This window comes from Tasmannia lanceolata, unplaced genomic scaffold, assembly GCF_043159265.1.
Source record: "Tasmannia lanceolata isolate RefF3 unplaced genomic scaffold, GAP_Taslan_0.1 ptg000021l, whole genome shotgun sequence".
In the NCBI taxonomy this organism is placed as follows: domain Eukaryota; kingdom Viridiplantae; phylum Streptophyta; class Magnoliopsida; order Canellales; family Winteraceae; genus Tasmannia; species Tasmannia lanceolata.
The window spans coordinates 12,238,720-12,247,061 of record NW_027518698.1 but is presented as its reverse complement, the minus strand read 5'-3'; positions in this window follow the sequence as shown (position 1 = coordinate 12,247,061).

Sequence of the window (8,342 nt, the reverse complement as noted above, 5' to 3'; positions counted from 1 at the left end):
TGATTTTTGTCAAATGTTCAAAAGCTTGTAGAGATAGGTTTTAATAATGTATATATAGAGTATTTGAAAATATGACCATTTGGGGTAAAACTGTAAATAATAGGCTTGAAAAAGTCAAGCAGAAAATGCCCCAATGGTTAGTTTGCTCGACCGCGACCATCGACCAGGCTACAACGGTCGCCCGCCCCTATCGGACGCCCTATTCTATTTTCAAATTTCTTACCGTCGCGGTCAACCGGCCACATGGCGGTCGCCCGGCGAAGGCTTACTGTTTGCTCAAAACATTTGGCTCAAAAACCTATCTCAGTCGACCGACCCATGGCGGTCGCCCGCCCAAACCCATGACGGATTGTTCTATTTTGAAACAGACACATATCCGCGGTCACCCGGCTTGACCCGGTTGACAGGCCAGATAAAATTCGAGATGGCCTGGATTTCCAGGTTCCATCCCGCGGTCGCCCGGCCTAGCCCAGTCGACCGATCCTGAGTGAAATTACATTTTAACTTTAAAATCCAGAGGCTTTTGGGCTATGGTCTTTGGGCTTAAGTCCAAGGTTTTCAAATATTTTTTTGGGTATGTTTATGGTTTTCAAAGATGTAAAATGTTAAGTATAAAAATAATTTTGAAAACCTTTTAAAAGTGCATTTTACATAAAGTCAAGAGGACTCCAAATACATTCTAAAAATATGAACCTTGAGTCTTCTTGGAATGTCTTGGCTCCTTTGCACTTTCTTGGACTTCTTCTGCTTGTGAGTGAACTGTTTGAGCTTGTTTGGCTCTTGTGACTTGTCCTCCAATCTTCAATGTATGTTGAGGTACATGAGGTGTCACCATGGCATGTTCAATTTCAAGCTCCTTCTTGACACTTGCTTAGGAACTTGTGGGATCTTCATGTTGAGCTTCTTTACTTGAGCATCTTCAAATAAGGATTACTCCAATGTAGGTGCAAGCTCTTGGTTCCTTTGATCCTTCATCCACAAGTCATGTGTTGTGAAGTGTTGTGTAATGACGATTATGACGTGAAAATCCTGTATTCAACACAACACCTCAAAGCAACACATCAGTCCATAAATGCTAATCAATTTGGTTGGCTAGCATCAAAACAAGAAGATAAGTTGAATGATTAACCCATGGGAACCCTTGAGCTTACAAAGTTGTAGTCCGGTCTTTTAGGTCGAGTCTAGTTTAGTGGTCTAGATGTTTTAGGCATCACAGTTTAGAATAGGAACGCAAGAACTACGTTGCCTTGATTCTCATAGAGGCGGGGATACGTAGGCGGCTTTGGATGAACACCAGACCATCCGAAGATTCAGGTGACAACGTTTAGAGTCTTAGGGTTTGTTGTCAGTGTTTTAGAGTCTGTGTTTGTGGTTATTTTTATTTCTTGTGTGTTTTCTTTCAGACTGTGAATATTACTTTACTTGATCACTCACATGCTTAGCTGTAGCTCTTTGTTGTTTACTAGTTTATTGCCTTTTGATTATATTGCTTACTTGTAGCTCTTATATTCTTAGCTGTTGCTCTTTATCTTTGCTGATTATTATTCTTGGTATTATCTACTGACGTTTGTTCACTGTGCAGGGTTATCTCATTAGCTATTGATATGCATGTGTTTGTTTACTGCTTTATTAGATGTGATGAGTTAGGACCATATGGGATGTATAGAGACTGAAAACATGGTTATTTGTTATTGGATTGACTCTAGTTTTCTTCGCCTCTTTGAGAGACGGTGGATTCTAGTGACCATTCTAATGACAGATGATACTGGTTCTAACTCTCTTTAAGTATGAATGTTAGATGTGATGCGTAAAGATAGATAGCAGGGTTATGTGATATTGGATAAACTCTAGTCTTCTCTGCCTCTTTTAGAGATGGCGGATTCTAGTGTTTAATCCAATGTTGGGTGACACTAATATCAATTCGCTTAGGACTTGGATGTTTATTTTCTTTTGCCCATCCCTGGGTCATTCATGTTTAGGTAGACATTTTCTCGGGGATATTTGTTCTCATTTCACATGATTTTTGCCAAAAATTCTTCAAAGTTAATAAATAAATGGCAGAAGAGACCAAGTGCTTGCACTTGGGGCATATGAGGTGCTCTTCGGACCTTCCTCATTCGTAATTAGGCACGGACCCATATATATTTCTGGTTATCCTTTGCACAGAGGATTTGTTTTTCGGGTTCCATGGCCTATCCATGGATGACGACTATTTATTTTTCGGGTTCCATGGCCTATCCATGGATGGCGACTCTGAGTTATTTTAGGTACGTCTAGGTTTCGAGCCCTGGCTACGGATCCAGAGGCATCTCATTTATATAGCCACTCATGTTATGCTATGAGGGTGGAACCGTTTTGAGAGTTCCTTGGTAGAGCTCTCCTTCATGTGGAGATCCAAAGGACCGATGGGGACCTGTTCTTTGCCGCCTCCTCCGGATCGGGGTCCACAGGCTAGTGACTCTGCTGGGGTGTTCTTGAAACATTGCCTAACTCTGTTAAACATGCAATTTTAATTAATTTTGGAGAAATTTGGGGCAAAATCAAGTTAAATGGGAATCTTATCGTTAGAATCCAGGGGCACCAAATAGATGAGTAATAAAACAAGGGTTCACACACCACTCTCATCCTTTCATATATATTACAGGTTTTGTTGTTACTTTCTTGCTATGGTTTGTTGTGGATGGATATCAGATTACCTATTTCGGTGAGGTACTATAAGCAGGAGCCATGAGAGCAATACCCACTCTCAGTCATGCATCACCGCACCCATAGTACACTCAACACCTAGACACTTCGTGTGTAAAACGGACTGTGGGACCCGATCCCACGAGAGGGTCGCAAGCGCGCGAGGCGCCATACTCTCTCTTAGTCTCTTGTACCCACGAGATTGGCATGTGCCTTTTTTTTATTATTGATTACCCAACCAAGCCGGCAACAACCAAGCCATAGGGTGCAAACAAATGTGCAACCCAGTACCCACAAGGGCCGGAGTAAGCCGCCGAGCCTAGTAAGGTGTGATTTAATTCATCCTTTCCGTGAACTTGGGATCACTAAAAGAATTCGAATTTCGCACAAAGGAGAATGACAGAGTCGCCACCTAGATGAGGGATCTAGGACCCATAAATAACCAGAAATCTAGACTCGTTACCTGGTTACGAAAACGGAAGGTATGAGGAGCTACCACCACATGCACCATCCTCACCCGATAATCCGGTTTTCGATTTCAAAAGTTAACTCTCTTGAATTTCTTTTAAATGGCTCATTTAACTCTATTGAAGTGCGAACTACGTGACATGCATCCTAAAATCTAATTTTAATGTAATTCCTAAATGTGTATCTTGATTTTCTTAATTTGTTTGAATTCAATCTAAGTGAAAGTTCTCCTAAAATTCTAATTTCATAGAAAGTTCTAAGTGATTTTGTGGGACCTGATCCCGCGAGAGGGTCGCGAGCGCGCGAGGTGCCACGCTCTCTCTTAGTCTCTCATACCCACGCGAATGGCGTGTGTTTTTTATTATTGATTTTAATTACCCAACCAAGCAGGCAGCAACCAAGCCATATGGTGCAAACAAACGTGCAATCCAGTACCCATAAGGGTAGGGGTAAGCCGCTGAGCCTAGCAAGGTGTGATTTAATTAATCTTTTCCGTGAACTTGGGATCACTAAGGCAATCCGAATTCTACGCAAAAAAGAGTGACAGAGTCGCCACCTAGATGAGGGATCTAGGACCCATAATTTACCAGAAATCTAGACTCGTTACCTGGTTACGAGAATGGAAGGTATGGGGAGTTACCACCACATGCACCATTCCTGCCCGATAATCGGTCTTCAATTCCAAAAGTTAACTCTTTTGAATTTCTTTTAAATGGATAATTTAACTCTATATTAATGTGCGAACTACATGACATGCATCCTAAGATCTAATTTCAGTGTAATTCCTAAATGTGTATCTTGATTTTCTTAATTTGTTTGAATTCAATCTAAGTGAAAGTTCTCCTAAAATTCTAATTTCATGGAAAGTCCTAAGTGATTTAATTACTTTTAATTTAAGGATTAATGTACAAAACCCCACCACTTATGTGTGGAGCCGACTCGTGATTGGTATGCCATCAAGCATCCAAGCTGCCTACGTACCCAAGCCTCACTGGGATCAGAGTCGACGTAGTTCGGTGCACCTAAACTAAGCTACTTATGCCAAACTCATCTAGGACACCGATCTAGACTGGATTGAATGTTTCAACAGTTTTAAGAGAAATTATTTAATTCAAGTTGAAGATTTTATTATCCTAGGACTTCATCTAAGATGCTATATGGTCCTATCTAAGTGCAAGACGTCCCTTAGACTAATGCAGGTTAACCTACATCCTATGTAACTAGGTTTGTCCTAGGAAAAAAGTGAGGTGACTAGTGTAACTAGATTTGTGGCACGATTGCTATCCATAGCAAACGCCCGTGATGAGGTTGGACTCCTAACTCTAGGACTCCTTAAAACTTAGGACACAACGTGACGTAAGTGTTCCTAAGGGGCCCTAAAGGTTCCTACGATAGGAGACCGTAATCCAATGGCTCCTAAGACACGGATCGAGTTAATTTGATTTGTTGAACTTAATGATTTTTAATTTTTGAGAATTTTTTATTCCTAAACATCTAAGGAATACCAAAGGCTCTATGGTTCGCAAGTTTCGGCCTCGGATCGCAACCATGGAAGGGAATCGTGCTCTCAACACTTGTATAATTTAGCACGTAAATTATAGTATCTTATTGCCTGGCATATTTCTCAGGATTTTCGTGGACAGTGGACCTCGGAGCCAATATCATACTATAATTTACGCACTCCAATTATGCAGAATTAATCGCAATTAGTATACGATTACGGTTGCGATCTCGGCAGTTAAATTGTCACAGCATAGCCAATTTACAAAGGCAATCTATGAACCCTAAGGTTTCTGTTTCAAAGAGTTAGGGATTGAATTTATGATGAAAATTTAAGGTTTTTTGAAGATTTTTACTGACTTTTGTATTGATTTGCTATTAAATTGTGATTTAATATCATTAAGACCAGATTGCTAGGAATACACAGTAACCCTAAGCAATCAAACTCCAAATCAGTTGAAACTTCTTCAGTAACAAGATATGGATAATTGTGGCTTACTGGAAAAAGTTCATGAATTATCATTAAGATTTGATATCAATTCCCGATTTTTCAAAATCCAAATCAGATTATAGATTAACACAGCAACCTATATCATATCACTTTTAAATTACTCCAAACTTTTACAGAATAAAGATATAAATGATTAAAGCTTACTGAAAAATTTACATGAATTATCATTAAGATTAGATATCAATGTCCGATTTGTCAAAATTCAAATCAGATTATAGATTAACACAGTAACCTATAGCATATCAATTGTAAATCAACTTAAACTCTTACAGTATAAAGATAATCATGAGATTAGACTACTGTATGAATTTCATGGATTTTTATGACTATTTGATGACGATTTAAATTCACACAAAAATTAGATGAAACCAAAGAATTACTTAAAAAGCAAACCTAATGGTATCCTAAAATCAAATTAAAAATTTCAGTAAATACATAATAGATTATAGAATTTATTATCAAAATTTCAAAACATAAAACTTAAATCTCCTCCATAAAATTGATTTTTAAATATAAGAGATCAATTTGTTTCCTAGGCGTTAAAACCCGTTTATTAAAATAAATTGTAAAACCTTACCAAATCTTTGTAAAATTAATTGAAAATATTTCTCTAACATTCCACTAACCAAAGTTACTGGTTTGTAAAGAAAATTTTTGAAAATATATTAATTTAATAAGAAAAAGAATTATGGCACGTAAAATGGGGAAGCGATTAGAAAACAGTAAAAACCATATTTGTTTTAAAATATTTTTCAATGGAAACTTCCATTTATTATTAGGCTTTAATTCTGAAAAGTTTCATCAATTTTTAAAATGATTTGGTATTTATTAAAAATAGCCGAAATTTAAAATAATTAATAATCCGATTAAATAAACTCCAAAAAATATGAAATTTTTGGGTGATCTAAAACCCTTGTAAAACTATTGGAAACAAACTTTCACTAAATTTGGACATGATTTGATATACGTTTGGCTCCATTCATCAAGAAATAACCCTTTTCGGGGTTATTCTTTGAAAAATAGAATGAAAAATAAAACGGCCGAACCGCGGTTGGAAATTAAGTTACCAGTAGTTTTGTATTTTATATAAAATCCAGAAAATATCAGTTTTTAAAAAGAACCATGTTTTCAAACACTTGCTTTGATAATCTAATTTAAATCCATATTCAATAAAAACAAAAGAAAACCATTTTTAAATGGAAGAAAATTAATTTTTGAATCAAATTTTGAATTTTGAAAACTAAGAATCTATATTATAACATACTGGAATTTCAAAGAAAAATTCGTTGATTTGATCCATCAAAATTAAAACCCTAGCATGCTTTTTCTACTTCACAAAGATGAGGAATCCTTACCGTTGATCGCAATCCTTGTCTCTAGGGTTGGTGATCCAAGATATACTCTTTGTCCAACCCTTTTATACGCTAAAAAAAAATCGAAAGAACACTCCAATAATTCTTGATTGTGTGATGCCTTGGAGAAGAAGAAGGAATTCAAGAATTCCTTTTGTGAAGAACACTTGAGAGAGAGATCACACTTAAAAGAGAGAAGAGGTTTTTTTTTTTTTCTTGGGAGGAGAGAGAAAAAGGACGAATTTGGATATTTTTCAATTCAATCTAGTATTGTTTGCTTTTATTTTTATATAAAAAAAGCTAGGGTTAAGAGAGAAATAGTAATTTCCAATGTGAAAGCTCCATTTTTGGTTTGTTTCCAATTTTTCCCTCTTGCTTTCTGTAGACACCCCATTTTGTTTTGTTTTAATCAACAAAGAAATTAGTGTGTTAAATCCATGTGAGAACCCCCTCTATCATTGATTTATATGTTTTAGGTCATTAATATCTTGATCTGACTTTACGAATCATCAATCAGGACAAAATAAGCTAGGGTCACTTCATAGCCCGGACCCTGATTCCATTCCGAGACCCGATTTCCGTAAATCGTTAGATCAATGGCAGATCTTGACCTGGGTCTAACCATCCAAAACCACCTAACCTCTCCTCTCATCCTAACCATCCAAACCTCACCTAACCTCACATAACCTCTCCTCTCATCCTAACCATCCAAACCTCACCTAACCTCACCTAACCTCACCTAACCTTACCTAACCCCACCTAACCTTACCTAACCTCATCCTCTCATCCTAACCATCCAAAACCACCTAACCTCACCTAACCTCCTATCCCATTCTCCTATAAATACCCTCTCATCCCACCATCCAAAAAAAGAAAAAAGAACCCCTCTCTTAGAAAATTCATCCCTCTCCCTCATCTCTTCAAGGGTTCGGCCATCCTTGCCGGATCGGGTGATTTTATACGTTGGGTGATATATATCAAAAGCAGTCATTATCAAGCAAGGAATCATCTTCAAGGAATTAACATCAAAGAAAAATCAAACACAAAGTGGGTTTCCAAAGAGGTAGGCATTTATTTCAATTCTATGTAGGGTCTGTTTTCATGCATATCTTTTACTTTAAAAGAAAAACCATGTTAGGAAGCATGTAGGGTCCGTTTTCCCCCTGGTTAGCCTCTGGTTAGACCCTGGTTGCACCCAGGTTCGCTGCTGGTTGCACCCAGGTTCGATGCTGGTTGCACCCTGGTTCCCTACTGATTCGCACCCTGGTTCCCCTGCTGGTTGCACCCTGGTTCCCTACTGGTTGCACCCTGGTTCCCTGCTGGTTGCACCCTGGTTCCCTGCTGGTTGCACCCTGGTTCCCTACTGGTTCGCACCCTGGTTCGATATTGGTTCGCACCCTGGTTCCCTGCTGGTTCGCACTCTGGTTAGACCCTGGTTGCACCCAGGTTCGCTGCTGGTTGCACCCAGGTTCCGTCCTGGTTGCACCCTGGTTCCCCTGCTGGTTCGCACCCTGGTTCCCTGCTGGTTCGCACCCAGGTTCGCTGCTGGTTGCACCCAGGTTCCCTGCTGGTTGCACCCTGGTTCCCCTGCTGGTTCGCACCCTGGTTCCCTGCTGGTTCGCACCCTGGTGCACCCTGGTCCGCACCCTGGTTTGTACCCTGCTTCCTCCTAGTTAGACCATGGCTAGTCTCGGGTTTGCTCCTAACTTAGACCCGACTCACTTGACCCTAACCATTAACCCAATCCAACCAAGTCATATCCCAACACAATCCGAGTCGCATGTCTGAATCCATTTGGCCAAATCTCATAAGCCCGCCCACTTTGA